The following is a 20,629-nucleotide window of genomic DNA, read 5'->3' as shown; positions in this document are numbered from 1 at the left end:
CAACATCAACTCCTAAAAGATATTTGATAGAGTCATCGGATTGATGCTTTCACTGAACTCGGTCAGTGAGTAGAAGATAGGGGTAGGACCCCTAACTTACTTCTGAGATATTCCAAAGTGTCCCTTGGTAGTGGTTTGGTGAAGATATCTGCTATTTGTTCCTTTGTGCTAACATACTCCAACACCACTTTCTTCTCTTGAGCTTCTTCTCTAAGATAATGATATTTGATAGAGATGTGCTTTGTCTTAGAGTGCATAACAAATTTTTTTGAAATATTAATGGTACTAGTATTGTCACAGAATATGGTTACTGGCTCGGTAACTTTCTCATTTATACCTTCCAACAGTTGTTTGATCCATGCAATGTTGGTACAATTCAATGCTGCAGCAACGTATTCAGCTTATGTTGTTAACTGTGAAACACATCCCTATTTCTTGCTAAGCCAACTCACTAGTCTTTCTCCTAAAAAGAAAGCTCCTCCACTTGTGCTTTTTCTATCATCAATGTTGCCTGCCCAATCAACATCGGATGTGAACTCTCCTCCTCTATCTGATCTAAGACATTTTAGTTGTCTTCCTGTTTCATTTTCAACTCTTGCCTTGTACCATTTAAACATTTGAAAAGCTTCTGATTTTTCTTTTAGAAACATTACTGACATCATCCTTGAATAGTCATCCACAAATAATATGAAATATTTATCACCATAATAACTTTGAACTTTCATAAGACCACAAAGATCAGTGTGTACTAGATCTAAAATTCCCTTAGAAGTGTAAGACTTACTTGTAAATCTTGATCTTGTCATCTTACCCATCTGGCATCTTTAGCACATAGCATTCTCAGGTTTTTCAAGACTCGGTAGACCTCTTACTCAGTGCTTCTTGCTTATTTTGATCAGATTATCAAAATTTAAATGACAAAACCTTTTATGCCATAACTAGGTATCATCTATCTTTGCATACAAACACTTGTTACGAGCTGAGTCAAGGTGAAATGTGTTACCTTTTGTTTGTGTCCCGGTAGCAGCTAACTTTCCACTCTTTTCATGAACTTTGACAATTCCTTTCTGAAATTCTATTCGGTAACCTATGTTGTTTAGCTGTGCTACACTCAGCAAATTGTATTTCAAACCTTCAACCCAATAAACATCATTGCATCTTGCATTGTCAAGAAGTGTTATAGATCCTTTACCTTTCACTGGACATGGTGCATCATTACCAAATCTAACATAGCCTCCATCATAATCTTCTAATATAACAAACTTGTGTTTATCTCCTGTCATATGATGTAAGCATCCACTATCTATGATCCAAGAATCATTAGTGTTTATGTGAGATATTAGGGCTTTTTCTTCATACCTTTCTTCATCTGACCCATATTTGATAGCCACATAAACTAATTCCTCTGTATCAGTTTCATCTGATTTGTCATCATTAGATTCCTCGTCAACTATTAAGCATGTCTTTCTATCTCTTCTTCTGAAGACTCGGTGTCCTCTGTAATGATTGTCTTTCTGTCTGTCATCTCAGTAATCTTTCTTTTCAGTAAAATCTTTGTCAGGATAGTTAGAAGTCATATGTCCTATTTTATCACAATTCAAACATTTCAAAGATAGTTTTCCTTTATACTTAGCTTTGCCTCTCGGTAACCTTTTGGCTAATAGTGCTTCAAACTCTTCTTGCTTTCTGATTTTCTCATACAGTTTGTGTACTTCTTCCATGTTCTTACAAAATCTTTCACTTGCTCCACTATGATCTCCTTCAGAGTACTTATACTTTCTTTCCTTGAAATCATTAGATTCATCAAGATGAAAAGAACTAATTGCAGATTCAACTTTATTTATCGAAGAACCACTATTATCAAAGTTACTTAACTCAAATGCATGTAGCTTACCAATAGTGGCATCTAAAGAAACTAGCATATTAGGTATAGACCTCAATTCATTGATTGCAGAGACTCAGATTGCATAAGCCGGTAGAAGAGTTCTTAACAACTTACTTTTTATATCCTTTTCTTCAATAGTTCCACCTGCTCCTTTGATTTGATTGACAATCTCCTTTAGTCTTGTATTGTACTGAGTTCTGTTCTCACCTTCATTCATCCTCATAGATTCAAGTTGTCCTCTTAGACTATCTACTTTTTCTCTTTGAACATGTTCATCTCCTCCATATACTAATATGAGCTTATCCCACATTGCCTTTGCATCGTTGCAACCTTCTAGATCATTAAACTCTGAATCGGTCAATGTAGATGTTATTTCAATCATTGCTTGAATATGTTCTTTCTTTGCCTTTATCTCTTCCATAGTCAATGGATAGGTTCTTAGTGTAACAAAATCATTCTCCAGATAGTATACAACATATTCTCCAACTCTTGATAGGTGCAACTTCATCCTTTTCTACCATGTAGAGAAACTTGACTTGTTCAGCTTCGGTGCCTTCCTCTTATACATCTTTGGATCTTTAACTCAAGTGCCTTTAAACTTTTCTTCCGAAGTCCAAAGCTCTAATACCAATTGATAGTTTTGATACTTAATATAAGTACAGATCCAATAGCCAATAAGATGAGAGGGGGGGGGGCGAATCATACAAACTTAATCTTCCATAAAAACATCATATTCAACCTCGGTAACATAAACTACAGTAATATAACCAAAATTGTTAAACATGCAAACTCAAAAGCATATAAACATCATAAACCTCATAACACCAGATTTAACATGGAAACCCAAATAGGGAAAAACCACTGTGGGATTTTGGACCCACTAAGAAATATACTCTTCTAGAGTATGCTCGGTTAAAAGCAAATCCTGTTAAAGATTACAAACACATTGCTAGATGTGACCCGATTAAGGGATTTCCCTTAGATCTGTTAGGATCTTCACCTTGTCAGAAGTGACCTTGTTAAAGGATTTCAAACACTCAATTAGAATGTCACCTTGCTAGAGGGTTTTACAAATAGGACTGTTAAGTCCACTTGGTTAAGAGATTTTCTATCACTTTCACAAAATAACAGTAATAAAAATCTATCTGCAACTTCACATCTAAAATGCTAAAGCAAATTCATATTTGTTCAATACAATCTAGACATAGAACCAATCTTGTCCATCTGTTGGGCTTCTATACTCTGTTATTCAAATAGGTCTTCAAGCTTCTGTGCTCGGTAATCACTATGTAGCATCCCTGTGCATACACTTGCCCACATACATTGTTTATCAATAGTTTCCTATTTATAAACAATTAGGTAACCGCTTAATCTCCTTGATCACATTTCCCATGATCAATCATAGCCATCAAATCTTCAATCTTGTCCAGGTTCAATGCATCTTTTGATCTGAAAATGTTTTACCCCACCTGGGAACTTGCATACATTTCTTGGAACTTGTGCCAGGGTATTGCAGTTCAATCTGCGTTGTAGATCTTCATGCCAACTTTCCAATGCCTTAGATTCTTAACAAACTTCATGCACGGCTCACCAATCATTAAATATCACCTGTAATCATTTAATGCATTCTGTTATAGCTCGGTTACAACTTGGTAGCAACTCAGTTATAACTCGGTGAATACTAAACTTCACTCGATAGACATATTGCCTTCATTAACCAATAGCAATAACCTTAGGGTTTACCGACTAGGTTCTTTGCTTGGTAACATAGTATACTATTATCCTTACAATTTACAACATATGTATGATGTTAAAACAATCTAAACATCATGATCTCATCATTGTCTGACTTGGTAATAGTTTCCCATTGAATACCTTATTCATCCCCTTATTCATCATAATCTTTCCTATGTCTTTTACTGACATCTTTATACTCTTTAAATCATACTTCTCAAGATATGTCAACATCATACTGAATTAGAAAATCAATTTCTTGACATCAATGACAAAATAATAATATCAAGACAGTAAACATCCTTAATCAGTTATATCCATAATCATCAACAACCTTCTCAATATCCTTATTGAAATGCCAACAATCTTTCATTGTCTGTTATAATGCAATATTGCCAACAATCTCCCCCTTTGGCATTGATGGCAAAACCAATTGATTTGACCTTAAAAGATTCGGATTGTTGTGATTCTGAAATGCTGAAATGCTCTCCCCCATACATTAGACTTCTCCTCTTTTCTTTAGTCTTCTTTCCAATCTGTAGTCTTCTCAGTTTTCTTCTAGTCTTCTCCCCCTTTGACAACAATGCCAAAAAGTAAAGAACTAAAACATAATTTCTTTCTGTATGAAGTGATTTCCTGCTATTGTGTATCAATTGAGTCTCGGTCAGAGCATTTTGTCTTTAATTCTTGTTCCCTGAATTGTTTCCTATAATAATTTTTGTACACCTTTAGAAAACATCCTAAAGTGTGTAATGCAGCATCAACTCCTAAAAGATATTTGATAGAGTCATTGGATTGGTGCTTTCACTGAACTCGGTCAGTGAGTAGAAGATAGGGGTAGGACCCCTAACTTACTTATGAGATATTCAAAAGTGTCCCTTGGTAGTGGTTTGGTGAAGATATCTTCTATTTGTTCCTTTGTGCCAGCATACTCCAACACCACTTTCTTCTCTTGAGCTTCTTCTCTAAGATAATGATATTTGATAGAGATGTGCTTTGTCTTAGAGTGCATAACAAATTTTTTTGAAATATTAATGGCACTAGTATTGTCATAGAATATGGCTACTGGCTCTATAACTTTCTCATTTATACCTTCCAATAGTTGTTTGATCCATGCAATGTTGGTACAATTCAACGTAGCAACAACATATTCAGCTTTTGTTGTTGACTGTGAAACACATCCCTGTTTCTTGCTGAGCCAACTCACTAGTCTTTCTCCTAAAAAGAAAGCTCCTCCACTTGTGCTTTTTTTGTCATCAATGTTGCCTGCCCAATCAGCATCAGTATAAACTTTTAAATCAAAATCATTTCCTTTCTGATATACTAAGCCATAATCCTCAGTGCCTTTCAAGTATCTAAAACTTCTTTTGATTGTTGTCATGTGTGTTTCCTTAGGATCTGCAGAGAATCTTGCAAATATACCTACTGCATGTGCTATGTCTAGTCTGCTGTGAACAACATATTGTAGTTTTCCAATCATGGATCGGTAAAGTGTCTCATCAACAGATGCAGATTCATCATTCTTTGATAATCTACAATTGGTAGTCATAGGAGTACTTACTAGTTTTGAATCCTCCATTCCAAATTTCTTCAAGATTTCCTTTATGTACTTGGATTGAGTAATGAAAATCTCATTTTTCATTTGCAGTATCTGTAAACCTATAAAATACTTTATCTCACCAATTAATGACATCTCAAATTCTTTGCTCATTTCATTTTCAAAGTTCTTGCATAAAGAGTCATTTCCACAAAATATAATATCATCAACAAATATGGCTAAGATCAGTATTCCATTTTCATCATTCTTCATGTACATATTGTTGTTCTCACTTGTCCTTATAAAACCAATCTTAATCAAATAAGAGTGCAATCTTTCATACCATGCTCTAGGTGCTTGTTTCAAACAATATAAAGCTTTGTTCAATTTACATACCTGGTCTTTATTATTATCCTCAACAAATCATTCAAGTTGTTCAATAAAAACTTCTTCTTCTAATATTCCATTCAGAAATGTAGATTTCACATCCATTTGATATACCTTGAAGTTTTTGAAAGCAGCATATGCCAACAATGTTCTTACTCCTTCAAGTCTAGCAACAGGTGAAAAAGTTTCACCATAATCAATTCCTTCTTCTTGAGCATAACCTTTGCAAAGTAGTCTTGCTTTGTTTTGAATGACCTCTCCTTTTTCATTTAGCTTGTTTCTGAAAATCCACTTTGTACCAATTACATTTTTGTCCTTCGGTCTTGGGATTAGTGTCCATGTGTCATTATTCTTGATTTGATCAATCTCTTCTATCATAGCATTTATCCAATCTTCACTATTAAATGCCTCTTTCATTATTCTTGGTTCAAATTCAGATATCAAACATGTGTTCTGTCTTAGTTTGATCCTTGTCATCACTGGATCATCCTTATCTCTTATAATCTGACTTGGTGCATGATGTCTTCTGACATACTTGGCTAATGCAAGCTCGGTAGGCTCTATATGATCTTCTTCATCACTCGGTAATTGGATGTTCTCTTCATTTTCTTCAACAGTCTTCTCAGTAAGACTTCTCGGTTGAACATAGACAAATTCATCATAGTCTTCTAGTTCCTTGGAATTTCCTTCATCATTTCTTTCTGCAAGTTCATCAATTTTCACATTTGCACTTTCTACTATTTTGTTAGATGATTTGATCAGACATTTAAATGCTTTGCTTCTAGAAGAATATCCTAGAAATGTTCCTTCTTCACTTTTATGATCAAACTTTCCATTTCTATCATCTTTATGAACATAGCATCTACTTCCAAAGATTTTAAAATAACTTACATTAGGTTTCTTATCATACCAGATTTCATATGGTGTCTTCAAAGTACCTTTCTTCAATTGTACTCGGTTCAAGGTGTAAACTGTTGTGCTTATTGCTTCTCTCCAAAATGTTTGTGGTACCTTCTTTTCAATCATTAGTGTTCTCGCACAATCCACAATGGATCTGTTTCTTCTCTCAACTATTCCATTCTGCTGTGGAGTTCTCGGTGCAGAGACTTGTCTTTTAATACCATGATCATTGCAAAATAAGTTGAACTCATCAGATGTGAACTCTCCTCCTCTATCTGATCTAAGACATTTCAGTTGTCTTCCTGTTTCATTTTCAACTCTTGCCTTGTATCATTTAAACATTTGAAAAGCTTCTGATTTTTCTTTTAGAAACATTACTGACATCATCCTTGAATAGTCATTCACAAATAATATGAAATATTTATCATCATAATAACTTTGAAATTTCATAGGACCACAAAGATCAATGTGTACTAGATCTAAAATTCCCTTAGAAGTGTAAGACTTACTTGTAAAGCTTTATCTTGTCATCTTACCCATTTGGCATCCTTGACACATAGCATTCTCAGGTTTTTCAAGACTCGGTAGACCTCTTACTCGGTGCTTCTTGCTTATTTTGATCATATTATCAAAATTTACATGACAAAACCTTTTATGCCATAACCAGGTATAATCTATCTTTGCATACAAAAACTTGTTACGAGTTGAGTCAAGGTGAAAAGTGTTACCTTTTGTTTGTGTCCTGGTAGCAGCTAACTTTCCATTCTTGTCATGAACTTTGACAATTCCTCTCTGAAATTCTATTCGGTAACCTATGTTGTTTAGCTGTGCTACACTCAACAAATTGTATTTCAAACCTTCAACCCAATAAACATCATTGCATCTTGCATTGTCAAGAAGTGTTATAGATCCTTTACCTTTCACTGGACATGGTGCATCATTACCAAATCTAACATAGCCTCCATCATAATCTTCTAATATAACAAACTTGTGTTTATCTCCTGTCATATGATGTGAGCACCCACTATCTATGATCCAAGAATCATTAGTGTTTATGTGAGATATTAGGGCTTTTTTTTCATACCTTTCTTCATCTGACCCATCTTTGATAGCCACATAAACTACTTCCTCTGTATCAGTTTCATCTGATTTGTCATCATTAGATTCCTAATCAGCTATTAAGCATGTCTTTCTATCTCTTCTTCTGAAGTCTCGGTGTCCTCTGTAATGATTGTCTTTCTGTCTGTCATCTCGGTAATCTCTCTTTTCAGTAAAATCTTTGTCAGGACAGTTAGAAGCCATATGTCCTATTTTATCACAATTGAAACATTTCAAAGGTAGTTTTCCTTTATACTTACCTTTGCCTCTCGGTAACCTTTTGGCTAATAGTGCTTCAAACTCTTCTTTCTTTCTAATTTCCTCATACAGTTTGTGTACTTCTTCCATGTTCTTACAAAATCTTTCACTTGCTCCACTGTGATCTCCTTCAAAGTACTCATACTTTATTTCATTGAAATCATTAGATTAATCAAGATGAAAAGAACTAAATGCAAATTCAACTTTATTTACCAAAGAACCACTGTTATCAAAGTTACTTAGCTCAAATGCATGTAGCTTACCAATAGTGGCATCTAAAGAAACTGGCATATTAGGTACATAACTCAATTCATTTATTGCAGAGACTTGGATTGCATAAGTCGGTAGAAGGTTCTTAACAACTTACTTGTTATATCCTTTTCTTCAATAGTTCCAACTGTTCAACTTGACTTGTTCAGCTTCAGTGCATCCCTCTTATACATCTTTGGATCTTTAACTCAAGTGCCTTTAAAATTTTCTTCCGGAGTCCAAAGCTCTGATACCAATTGATAGTTCTGATACTTAATATAAGTACATATCCAATAGCCAACAAGATGAGAGGGGGGGGGGGTGAATCATACAAACTTAATCTTCCATAAAAACATCAGATTCAACCTCGGTAACATAAACTACAGTAATATAACCAAAACTGTTAAACATGCAAACTCAAAAGCATATAAACATCATAAACCTCATAACACCAGATTTAACGTGGAAACCCAAATAGGGAAAAACCACTGTGGGATTTCGGACCCACTAAGAAATATACTCTTCTAGAGTATGCTCAGTGAAAAGCAAATCCTATTAAAGATTACAAACACATTGCTAGATGTGACCCAGTTAAGGGATTTCCCTTAGATCTATTAGGATCTTCACCTTGTTAGAAGTGACCTTGTTAAAGGATTTCAAACACTCAATCAGAATGTCACCTTGCTAGAGGGTTTTACAAATAGGACTGTTAAGTCCACTCGGTTAAGAGATTTTCTGTCACTTTCACAAAATAACAGTAATAAAAATCTATTTGCAACTTCACATCTAAAATGCTAAAGCAGATTCATATTTGTTCAATACAATCTAGACATAGAACCAATCTTGTCAATCTATTGGGCTTCTATACTCTGTTATTCAAACAGGTCTTCAAGCTTCTGTGCTCGGTAATCGCTATGTAGCATCCCTGTGTATACACTTGCCTGCATACATTATTTATCAACAGTTTCCTTTTTATAAACAATTAGGTAACCGCTTAATCTCCTTGATCACATTTTGCATGATCAATCATAGCCATCAAATCTTCAATCTTGTCTAGGTTCAATGCATCTTTTGATCTGAAAACATTTTACCCCACCTGGGAACTTGTGCCAGGGTATGGCGGTTCAATCTGCACTATAGATCTTCATGTCAACTTTCCATTGCCTTAGATTCTTAACAAACTTCATGCATGGCTTACCAATCATTAAATTAGTTCCAGCTCATCAGCTTCCTTCATTAAATATCACCTGTAATCATTTAATGCATTCTGTTATAGCTCGATTACAACTCGGTAGCAAATCAGTTATAACTCGGTGAATACTAAACTTCACTCGGTAGACATACTGCCTTCATTAACTAATAGCGATAACCTTAGGGTTTACCGACTAGGTTCCTTAGGGTTTACTGACTAGGTTCTTTTCTTGGTAACATAGTATAGTATTATCCTTACAATTTACGACATATGTATGATGTTAAAACAATCTAAACATCATGATCTCATCATTGTTTGACTCGGTAATAGTTGCCCATTGAATACCTTATTCATCCCCTTATTCATCATAATCTTTCCTGTGTCTTTTACCGACATCTTTATACTGTTTAAATCATACTTCTCAAGATATGGCAACATCATATTGAATTAGAATATCAATTTCTTGACATCAATGACAAAATAATAATATCAAGACAGTAAACATCCTTAATCAGTTATATCCATAATCATCAACAACCTTCTCAATATCCTTATTGAAATGCCAACAATCTTTCATTGTCTTTTATAATGCAATATTGCCACAAGAGACACTTAATTAAGTCCCAAATGGACTTAATTAAGTGTGATATTTTTATGTTGCAAGAAACAAAGTTGTCAAAGGAGTCTGCTGATTTGGTTTTTTCATCTTTGAGAAGGTGGAATTTTCTTTCTTCTCTAGCTTGTGGTGCTTCAAGAGGTTTGGTACTGCTTTGGAATAATTATAATATTGAGGCACAGTTAGTGGCATCTGCTACAAATTGGATGTTGGCTTTAGTTATACACAAGATTTCGAAGGTTAAATTCTGGCTTTTTAACATTTATGCTCCATCAAGAATTCAAGGGAAGAGTAAGTTATGGGGTGAATTAAAGAGGATTTCTTCTCCCTTAAAACATGGTTCCTTTATTATCTTCGGGGGTGATTTTAATGCTATCACTGATTTAGATGAGAAAAGAGGAGGTGTTTTCCCTAATAAAAGGATTATGGATGACTTTGGGCATTTCATTTCTGATATGAGCTATTGTAAGTCTCAGAATGGGGTTTTCACATGGACAAACATGAGAAGGGATTTTACTTAGATTGCTGAGAGATTAGATCGGTTTTTGTTATCTGAGAATTGGAATGGTTCAGATTTTGAATTCTTTTCCTCTATTCTACTGGTCTCAGGTTCTTATCATTTTCCAATTTCTCTTTCAGTTATTGAGGATAGGGCTTCTTCTAAGTCTCCATTTAAATTTGAGCCCATGTGGTTTAGGGATTCTTCCTTTTTGCCTTTGCTTATGAAATGGTGGAATTCTGCTCCTTTTTGTTCTAGGTCCCATATGATTTAGATTGCTAAGAAGTTAAGTTATTTGAAATTGAATATTAGGGAATGGAATATCTCGCATTTTAAGAACATTTTTCAGGAGAAACAAAGGATTCAAGATATGATTGAGTGTTTTAATACTCATGTGCTTCAACATGGTATGGTGCCACAAGTTCTTGATGAATTGAAGTCACTAAAATTACAGCTTGAGGATGTGTTAGCTAGAGAGGAGATCTATTGTAGACAAAAATCTAGAGAGTTATGGCTTTCAGATGGTGACAGGAACACAAAATTTTTTCATTCTTCAACTAAGATTAAAAGATGTAAGAATAGGATATCTTGTATTTAGTGTCAGAATGGGAATTTATTGATAGAGCCAGAGGACATTGCTTCAGAGGCAATTAGGTTTTTTAAGTCATTATTATCTTTGGAAAATGGAAATCTCAGCAATGATATTATATCTAATATTCCTCCTTTAGTATCTTTGGAAGATAATAAGATGTTGATGTCTCCCTTTTCTTTAGAAGAAGTTAAGAGTGTCGTCTTTGCCATGAATCCAGATAAAGCCCCGGGACCAGATGGTTTTACTCCTTTATTTTTTCAGAAATGTTGGGGTTTTGTGGGAAATGATGTTTTATTGGCTCTCAAGGAATCTAGGAGAATAGGTCCATTTTAAAAGAACTTAATACTACAATGATTGCAATTATTCCTAAAAAAGAGGATACTAAGACTTTTGCTGACTTCCACCCCATTGCTTTATGTAACACTTTGTATAAGATATTTACAAAGGCAATTTCCCTTAGGTTGGCAAAAATTCTACCTAGGATCATTTCATTGGAGCAAGGTGGTTTTGTTCCCAGAAGGGAGACAATAGAGGGTGCAATTGTAGCACATGAGGTGTTGCATTCTATTTCCACCCAAAGAACCCCAGCCATGATATTTAAACTAGACATCGTGAAAGCTTATGATAGAGTAGAGTGGGGGGCTTTATGTGTTGTTCTTGAAAATTTAGGTTTTTCCAAGGCCTGGGTCAAATGGATTCGTGCATGTATTTCTTCTACAAGATTCTCAGTTTTAATTAATGGTTCTCCTTGTGGTTTTTTCACTTCCTCTAGGGGTTTAAGATAGGGAGATCCCCTTTCTCCGTTTTTGTTTATTCTCCTAGCTGAAACCTTTAGTTGGGCTATTAGGGCTGCTAAAGTGGGGGGGCTTTGGAAAGGTATAAGGATTCAGAATATTCCCCAAAGTATTTCTCATTGTCTCTTTGCAGATGATACTCTATTATTTGGACATGCTTCGTTAGTTGAGGCAAAAGTGATTAAAGGAATAATACAAAATTATGCATCATTTTCTGGTCAGAAAGTGAATGGTGATAAATCAAAGATTTTTTTCCTTAATACATCACAACTGGTTCAACATAGGTTGCAATCCTTTTGGGGATTTGAGACTGGAAATCTTCCATGTACTTACCTTGGGATTCCTTTCTTTGTTAAACAGGATAAGTTTGGTTTTTGGGATAAGATTATTTCAGTCATTTCTAAAAGAATTCTCTCATGGAATCATAGATGGTTAACTTTGGTGGGTAAAATTGTTCTCATCAAGTATATTTTGAATGTTTTTCCCATATATCTCATGTCTGTTTTGAAGTCTCCAAAACAAGCCATTGTTAGTTTATAGGATACTGTTAGAGATTTTCTTTGGAACAATAATAAAGATGGCAAGAAGAAACTCCCTTTAGTTGCATGGGATAAGGTATGTTTGCCTAAGGAACTTGGGGGAACAGGAATTCGGAGTCTAGAGAATCAGAATTTAGCCTTATGTGCTAAGTTGGTTTGGAAATTATATGACAAGCCTAGCTCCTTATGGGCACAGATTATGTTTGCCAAATATTTAAATAATGGACCAAGAGAGTACATTTTTAAAGTCTCAAATTTGCCTTCGGGTTCTACTATTTGGAATTTCCTTTGTAAATGTAGATCAGTTATTTTGCCTCATCTCTCATGGATTGTTCATAATGGTAGAAAGGTCAGATTCTGAGATGAAGTATGGAATGGACACACACCTTTGGTGAATATTAGGGACTGGTCTCCTCTGATCACTGATCTTTCCTCCCTTTGGGGTGTTTTTGTAGCAAATTGTTTTGAAATTGTGACTAGTGGACCCCTTAAGCTAGCTAGATGGAAGTCAATTGATTTCTTAGATGTTGATCAAAGCATGAAATTAGATTTTGAAAATATTTTGGGGGATAGAATTGTATTTCTTTCTGATTTTGAGGATGAACTTATTTGGACAAAGAATATTTCTGGTAAGTACACTGTTAAAGATGGTTACAACTCTCTTATGGTTGCTAAAGTTTTATCTTCTTGGCCTTATAAGTTGTTTTGGCATTCGGCTTGTCTTCCCAAAGCTGGAGCCTTTGCTTGGTTGGCAGTTCAGGATAGAGTCCTTATAGGTATGAGACTAGACAGGCTTGGTATTACTGTTGTTTTCCCTTGTGTCGTTTGTAACAAAAATTTGGAATCTTCTTCACACCTATTCCTACATTGTGATTATGCTTATGAATGTTGGCAGTGGTTGTTTGAGAAGTTAAATATATCCTTTGTTATTGGTAAGGATCTCATTTCCCATTTTAGATCTTGGCCCTTTATGTTTGCCTCATCTTTTTATGCATGCCTTTGGATCACATCTCCATCTATTGTGATTTGGAATGTTTGGCTAGAGAGAAACAACAAGATATTTAAAAAAACAAGGTCTCCTATGTTTGAGGTTCTATTAAAAATTGAGTCTTCAATCTCTGAGGTTGCTTTGTCATTTATTGATAAGAATTTGGAAAATCTTACTTCTTTTTCGCACTAGGATAGTAGAGTTACTAGAGTTTGGAAGCTGCTGTCAGTTTTACCCTCTCATGGTTCAATTTTAAAAAACAATGATGCAATAGGTAAGAGATGCTCTACTAGATGGAAACCTCCTCCGCAGGGGCAGTTTAAACTAAATTTTGATGGGGCCTCTCATGGTAACCCCGGGTCGACTGGGGTAGGCATGGTAATTTATGATCACAATGCAAATTTTATTTGAGCTAAGTGTCATGCTATTGGTTTTAAAGCTAACAATTATGCGGAATTTCATGCTTTGTCTCTTGGATTGGATATGGCAATCTTTTTGGGTATTAAGGACTTAATAATTGAAGGTGATTCTATGGTGATTATTCAATGTGTTATGAAAAAGAAATCGAATTGTTGTAATTTGCAGTATATACTTGATCCCATTTTACAAAAATTAGAATTGTTTGAATCTTTCTTGGTATCCCATTGTTACAGAGAAGTTAATAAGATTGCAGATTATTTGGGAAATTTAGCCATTGATAGCAATGCTAATTAGCGAGAGGTGGGTTTTGAGGAAATTCCTTCTAGGGTATGCGAAGGTTTGCAGCAATAGTCATATGATTTTCTTGAGTAACGTCGATGTAAAATTTTATGATGATAATTATTCACGCTTTCCCCTTTCATTTCAAGTATTCATGTTCGTTGTCTGGAGAAGTGTTCGAGGTCATGATATTTGATATAATAGTGTTTTTCCAAAGGTTTTTTGATACTTTCTTTTTTGGCAGGAAGGTTTTTGGCTCAGGGCTTTGGAAAATTTTGTCTTCTTCCATTGATAGCAACTATGGAGTCTAGATTTGAAAATTATCTGATGGGTTTTTTTGGCAAATTGTCATATGGGCTCTATGCAAAACTGATATTATATGTGTTGTGACCGCATTTTGTATGTGGTTTTGGGCAGGGTGTATAAATTGATCCGTTAGATACTATAGGCTTATTTTATGAGCTGTGACCGGAGGTTTTCTTCTCAGGGTTCTTTCCTCTGGTATGCTCTTTGAATCCTGTGTAAAAAATTAAAAATATTAATAAAAAAGTTTAGTGGAATAATCCACTTTTATTGAAAAAAAATAAATTTATTTTTAAGATTCATAAATAATGTACAATAAAATATAAAAAAATATTTTTATGATCGAATATTAGTTTTAAATTAAAATATAAAATTATATATCACTTGTAATTTTTTACATAGAATTATAAACATTTGATTTTAATATTCTTTATTATTAAAATTTGATTGTACAATTATATTTGTTCTATTCAACCCAACTAATAATACCAAATTGTTTGTATATTATTGTTTGTGATATTTATAAATATGTGTGATTAAATTTATCTTAAAAAACAATATGCCTATTTGTTCCAAAGCAAATGTTGGTTATATATAGATCAAACATACAAACATTATTCTAAGGAACCTCTAATGCTAGATGATTAGCATATCATACATTTTAGAAATATTAACATTACAATCTTATCACTACATATGTTTTTGATAAATAAAGCAACAATAACAAGGGTGCTGACCCTTTACAAAGCTAAATGGCTAACTAAAAAGAATGGACCAAGCAAGGGTGAAAAATCCAAACAAACAAAGTTAGATAGGGCAAACAAACCCATTGTCAAACCATCAACAAACCAACCCAACTCAAGAGTGGGGAGAATCCACACCTTTACGAAGGGGGGTTTGGGGAAGGGGGGTAGATTTTCCTTTCCTCTTGCGACAAACAACCATCCAGGCAACACTATCATTAGGAATATTCAAAGACAAATCAGGCGGGGGAGACCCCGCAGATACACTGCCAGACTGCTGCAATAATACACCTGCAGCCTGATGCTGCAGAAACACAACAGACTGCTGCTGAAGAAGAATAGAATTGCCAAGAGAAGAGCAAAGCTGAGGATTAGGAGCAATGGATGTCAGAGCCAAGGGGATAGAAGAGTTTGCAACAGTAGTAACCTCAAAAAAGGTATCATCAACAATAAGGGGCACCTTATCTAGAGAGGATTCAATCGAGACAGAGTCAGAAGCATTAATTGTCAAGTGATCTTTAGTGGCGTCCTTCCACCAAGTAGCAATGCCACTATGACAGGAGAGAGAGTAGGCTGAAGCTAAGTGTCATGTAGAGAAGCATCGTCGACAGGGAAAGGGGAGGCCCTCATAATCCAACAATTGAGCCCAAGGCTTGTCCCCAACCATAAGCACCGCATCCCTAGGGAGGGCTAGAGATATGTCAATATCAATCAATAGGCAAGCAAAGGTAGAGTGACCAATGGAGGTCATTGCATCATCAACCTTCAGGAAACTACCAATGGAGTTATCGATAACCTCAAAGAAAGAAGGCTCCCAGAAATGGAGGGGGAGATTGGGGAGGCGAACCAAAATCGGAGGAATAGATAGAGATTCAGTAAGGGGGCTGAAGGAAGGAGACCAAGGCTTAATGTAGAGAGAGTGATCCCCCCAAGACCACAACTTTCCTAGAACCAAATCATGGTCAAGAGTAGAGGTAAAAGAAGTAATGAAAAAACCTTTAGCACACAAGAAAAGCTCAATGTCATAAGCAACTAAAGGCTTCCAAGAAACACTCACCCAATGATGAAGGTCTGGAAGGGAAGGCCAAAACCCAACAAATCTATAGACCAATGCACTGTGTTGGTAGAAATTGATATTCTCCACAACCTCATGGCCACAGACCACCACAGGAGAAGTCTTGGCACAAGGAAGAGGATGAACCCCCTTGGAAGGATGGGCAACAGATCTAGCCACACGAGCAAAGCTACGATTCCCAGCAAAGGAAGGTCTGGGTAGAGCATTAGCAGCCACAAGAGGGTCGTCAGGAGCCCCACTAGTATGAGGAGAGTCTCCATTGACCTAAGCATCAGCAGTAGCAGTATGGGCGTCCACGTCCAAAACCGGATCCGAGACCCCAACCATGGGGGAACTAGCACAACCCACCATCAGGGGGGCATCACACACAAAATGTTTCACAGAAAGAAGAGGGGAGGCAATGAAAAACGATGCAAAGAAGCCCCCACCACTATCCACAACAGCGACAACCACATATGTGCCATTCTACATATGTTTCTAATATATATTATAAGAATTTTAAAACATATTTTTAATATATGTAAGTTATTAAAAATGTTAATATAGATTTGAAAATTTTTATTATAATTTATAATGAATATTTATTTATTTTAAATAGATAAATACATTAATAATGAATATTCAGTTTTGTTTATTTGTTGTTTTTTAGATTACATTAAAATTAGGTTTGAGAGTCTCAAATCTAATCTTGTCTATTTATTTTTTGTTTTTTAGATTACATTAAAATTAGGGTTAAGAGTCTCAAATATAATCTTGTCTATGCAAATCATAAACCCGATCTTTATATACTTAGTGTTATTTTCATGTTGACAATTTTTTAAATTAGTTTTTGATTATATTGGTATTATTACTTTTTAAATACACACTATTTTAATTCTTAATAAAAGTACATGTTGAAAGATGTGAATAACTTGTAACCTAGTAATTATATGGCTCTCAATTAAATGGTTCATTTCCCCTAAGTCTCTCTCATTTGCCTACTTTAAAAAAGCTCAATTTGGGGGGGAACAACTTATTAAGGGGAAATCTAATCCAAATACTATGCGGGGATTGGTCTCAGCTCACTGTATTTATTCTCTATAGGTCTAGTGTAATGGGAAGTATCTCGTCTTGTGTTACAAACATTTCTACTCTTGTAATTCTTGATTTGGGATATATTAAAAAACTAGAAGTCTTTATACCTTCTTCAATTGCCAATCTCTCCAATTTCCAAAATCTATATCTTGATGGTAATATAATATTTCTAATTCTAAATTTGCATCATTATAGCCACAACATTTAGACATGATCTGCTTCACTCACTCATAATCAACTCTGTCTATTTCTAATTTCTTGTTGTTTTAGAAATGTATTAAACATCGACTTTGTGTGTGTGTGTTGGAATTGATAGATTTAATGGAAACCATAGGGAAAGAGAAAGAAACTATTACCAAGTAAACAATTAAATGATGTGCCATTTATTGACTGACTTTTAAAACTTTAAAAAAATTATATGGTCAAAAACTTAAGTTTTTTTTTGTACACTTAAACTTTACTGATTATTGCAATCACATGAAATCTCCTAAGTCGCTTGTATTAGTTAAATAATTCATATCATTCAATTAAAATCAAGCATTCCTTTTGACTAAATTAATCAAATGAAGCCATGCCCCATAGCCAAATTGATTATATAATCTCTTAATTAATTAACCCACCCCTTTTCTTCTAATCCTTGAATTAATTAATCAAATTCCCTTTTCCATCCCCTTATTTTAATTTAATTAATTCAAATATTCTATTTTGGTCACATGTCTCCTAACCTAAACTACCCTTCTAACCCAACACCTAGCCTAACCCATGGGTTCTAACCCTATCCTCTCAACCAACCTTATCCTATCCTATCCTAACCTCCCCTCACATGTGTGTGCACATTCATAATTTCCTAATATCTAGGAAATTATGACCAATTCTGGGGTGGCCTTCTCCCAAAATGAATGTGTCCCTGAGGACACATGTCTTGCCCCTTTTTGACATTTGTCCCTCTTCGAAACACTTGTCCTCCCTTGTTGAGCCACTTGTGCTCTTTGAAGACAAGTGTGGAATCCCATTCCACATGACACCATTTGGATTGCCACTTGTCCTCCTTGAGGACAAGTGTTGCATTTTCAAGGCCTTTCATCTTCCTTCCTTTCCTATTTAAACTCTCTCTTTTCTAAGCCATTCATCCACTCTCATTATCCATAACCTCATTTTGTAGCATTTGATCCATGTATTTTAGCAACCATACCGTTACCATGCTGAATTTCATACTCATATCCCATCATCTCATACTCATATCTTGAATCCAATTCACATAATCCTGCAACATGGAGCACAATTGAGAACACATTGTATCATCAAGCACACATTTGATTAGAGAACAATCAAATAGAAGGGACATTGGTTTGCTTTTACTTGTTGTTATTTGATATTTCCAATTTCTTTTCTAACAACGTTCTCAATCTTGAGGTGTTTGAATGAATTTCGTGTTAGCTTAGATTGTTTAGCTTAGGTTTTAAATCATTCATATTTGCGCACGATTTCATCCACACACTTTTAACATCATTGCCATCTATTAATTTGAATAACTTTTATCAAGATCTCCATCTATCTCTTTACTTCACTTGAGTAAATACATCCATCTTGTCTTGATTTTCCTTCATTTTAGAAAAAATAAATAATTTTTTTTATATTAGATGAAATTAATTTTCATTGTTATTTTCATCTATTTTGAAATTTTATTATTTCCTTTGATCATATAATAAGAATGGTTTTCAAGTAGATTTAGTTTACTTCTTTGTGGTATTGTAAAATATATATCTTATGCATTTATTTCTTGACTAAGGTACTTTCTTTATTTAGTGATCCTCACTCGCTAAATGACTAAGTTGGTACCTTGAAACAAAATCAAAATTAGATTTGACTAACATTATTTTCCCTTTCATTTTAAACTTCAAGTTATGAAATAGGTTTTGGTTGGAGTATTTAGTTTCCTTTCTAAACCTTCATTTATGACTGGTTCAAGTGTTCATTGATGTGCTTTTATTAAAGTGTTTGTAACTACGAGGAAGTAATATCAGAATATTACATCCTTGAATTTTTTGTCATGAAAGATGATTTACTTCTTTTTTCTTTTAAGTTAATATGGATTGCTAGGGATTACACACTTTAAGTACTACATTTTGTCTTTTCTTAACTGAATCGTCTCTTTGTCAAGTTGACTTGGTTTTGGAGAATATACCATTCATTAAACCTTTTTAATACATCCAACTATAAAAAATTTCCTTGGACATGTTTTTCTTATCAAATTACCATAGTGGTGTGATTTAGCAAGATCAAGATAGTGTTTGAATTCTATGTATTCAATGATGGGTTCAGTGAGTGTGTCATTTAGTAGATTACAGATGGTCAACATGAATGATGGGTGAACTTTAGTGAGTTGTCCTAGATCTTGAAAAAATTCACCATCTTGGGGTCCTAAGCCCCTTTAAGAGACATGTAAATGAGAATTTAAGATGTGTAAAAATTCATGTATCTACAATAATTGAGTTAGGTTATGAAAATAAAAGAAAAGTTGTATGATAACAAAAGATATAGAACTAGGAAATTGATCATAGAATATATATTTTGAGACAATAAAAAACCTAGAAACAAATATGGGAAGATCAATTCTTAGATTACTAGGATAGTAGGCTAATATTACAAGCATCTAATTTGTGTGTTGTGGTTACAAAACTCAAGATCCAAAGCAGATTTAAAGAATACATAAATGTAAGGATACTGTAAAGTGGAAAATTGATCGAACCCTAGTTGCTCTCCCCTCTTCCAACTCCGAGGAGAGAGAAGGGAGGTCGCTAGGGTTGATGGTTTTCACTTAGGGGAGACTTTACATTCAAAAGAGGGGTTGAAACCCACAAGATCATATCCCACACAATGCAAGATTGGATTCTAAATGAGTTTCAAGGGTTAAGATAGCTAGGCTACCCTCTTTTGTAAAGAATGTAGATAGAATGATTAGGCTAGGAATGCATAGAAAGTGAGAAAGATTCAACTGAGATAGGGATATAGGATGAAGCCGCGGACCTGGAATTAGCAGTAGAATGTCGATACGGCACTGTCCTGCAAATTTGAGCAAAATTTGACGGGACGATGGCGCCCGACGTGCACACGGTCCTCCGAAAAATCCGCGAAACGAAGGGGGATCTGTTCGTCTCTGCACAAGGATTCCAGATCTTCAATTTCAGTCGCGTACCTGCAATCTACACACAGAAAAGCGAAGACGATTGGGGGGCTAGGGATTAGGGGTTTGCCTTTAGGTCAAACCCCGGTTTTGGAATTAACCAAGAAATGAGAAATGCTATAAATGTAAATGATTGTAATGTAAAACAAGTACTAATACCTTGTTGTAAGGATGTTTGTATCCTTATGTGCGAAGGTATAGATGTTGTTGTTTGTTGTATGTTGTATGTTGTAGTATGTGATCTCCTCTTCAATGGTTGAATCCTTGTCTTGAATGCAACACT

This window comes from Cryptomeria japonica, chromosome 7 (assembly GCF_030272615.1).
Source record: "Cryptomeria japonica chromosome 7, Sugi_1.0, whole genome shotgun sequence".
NCBI classification, from domain to species: domain Eukaryota; kingdom Viridiplantae; phylum Streptophyta; class Pinopsida; order Cupressales; family Cupressaceae; genus Cryptomeria; species Cryptomeria japonica.
This window is presented reverse-complemented; position numbering follows the sequence as displayed.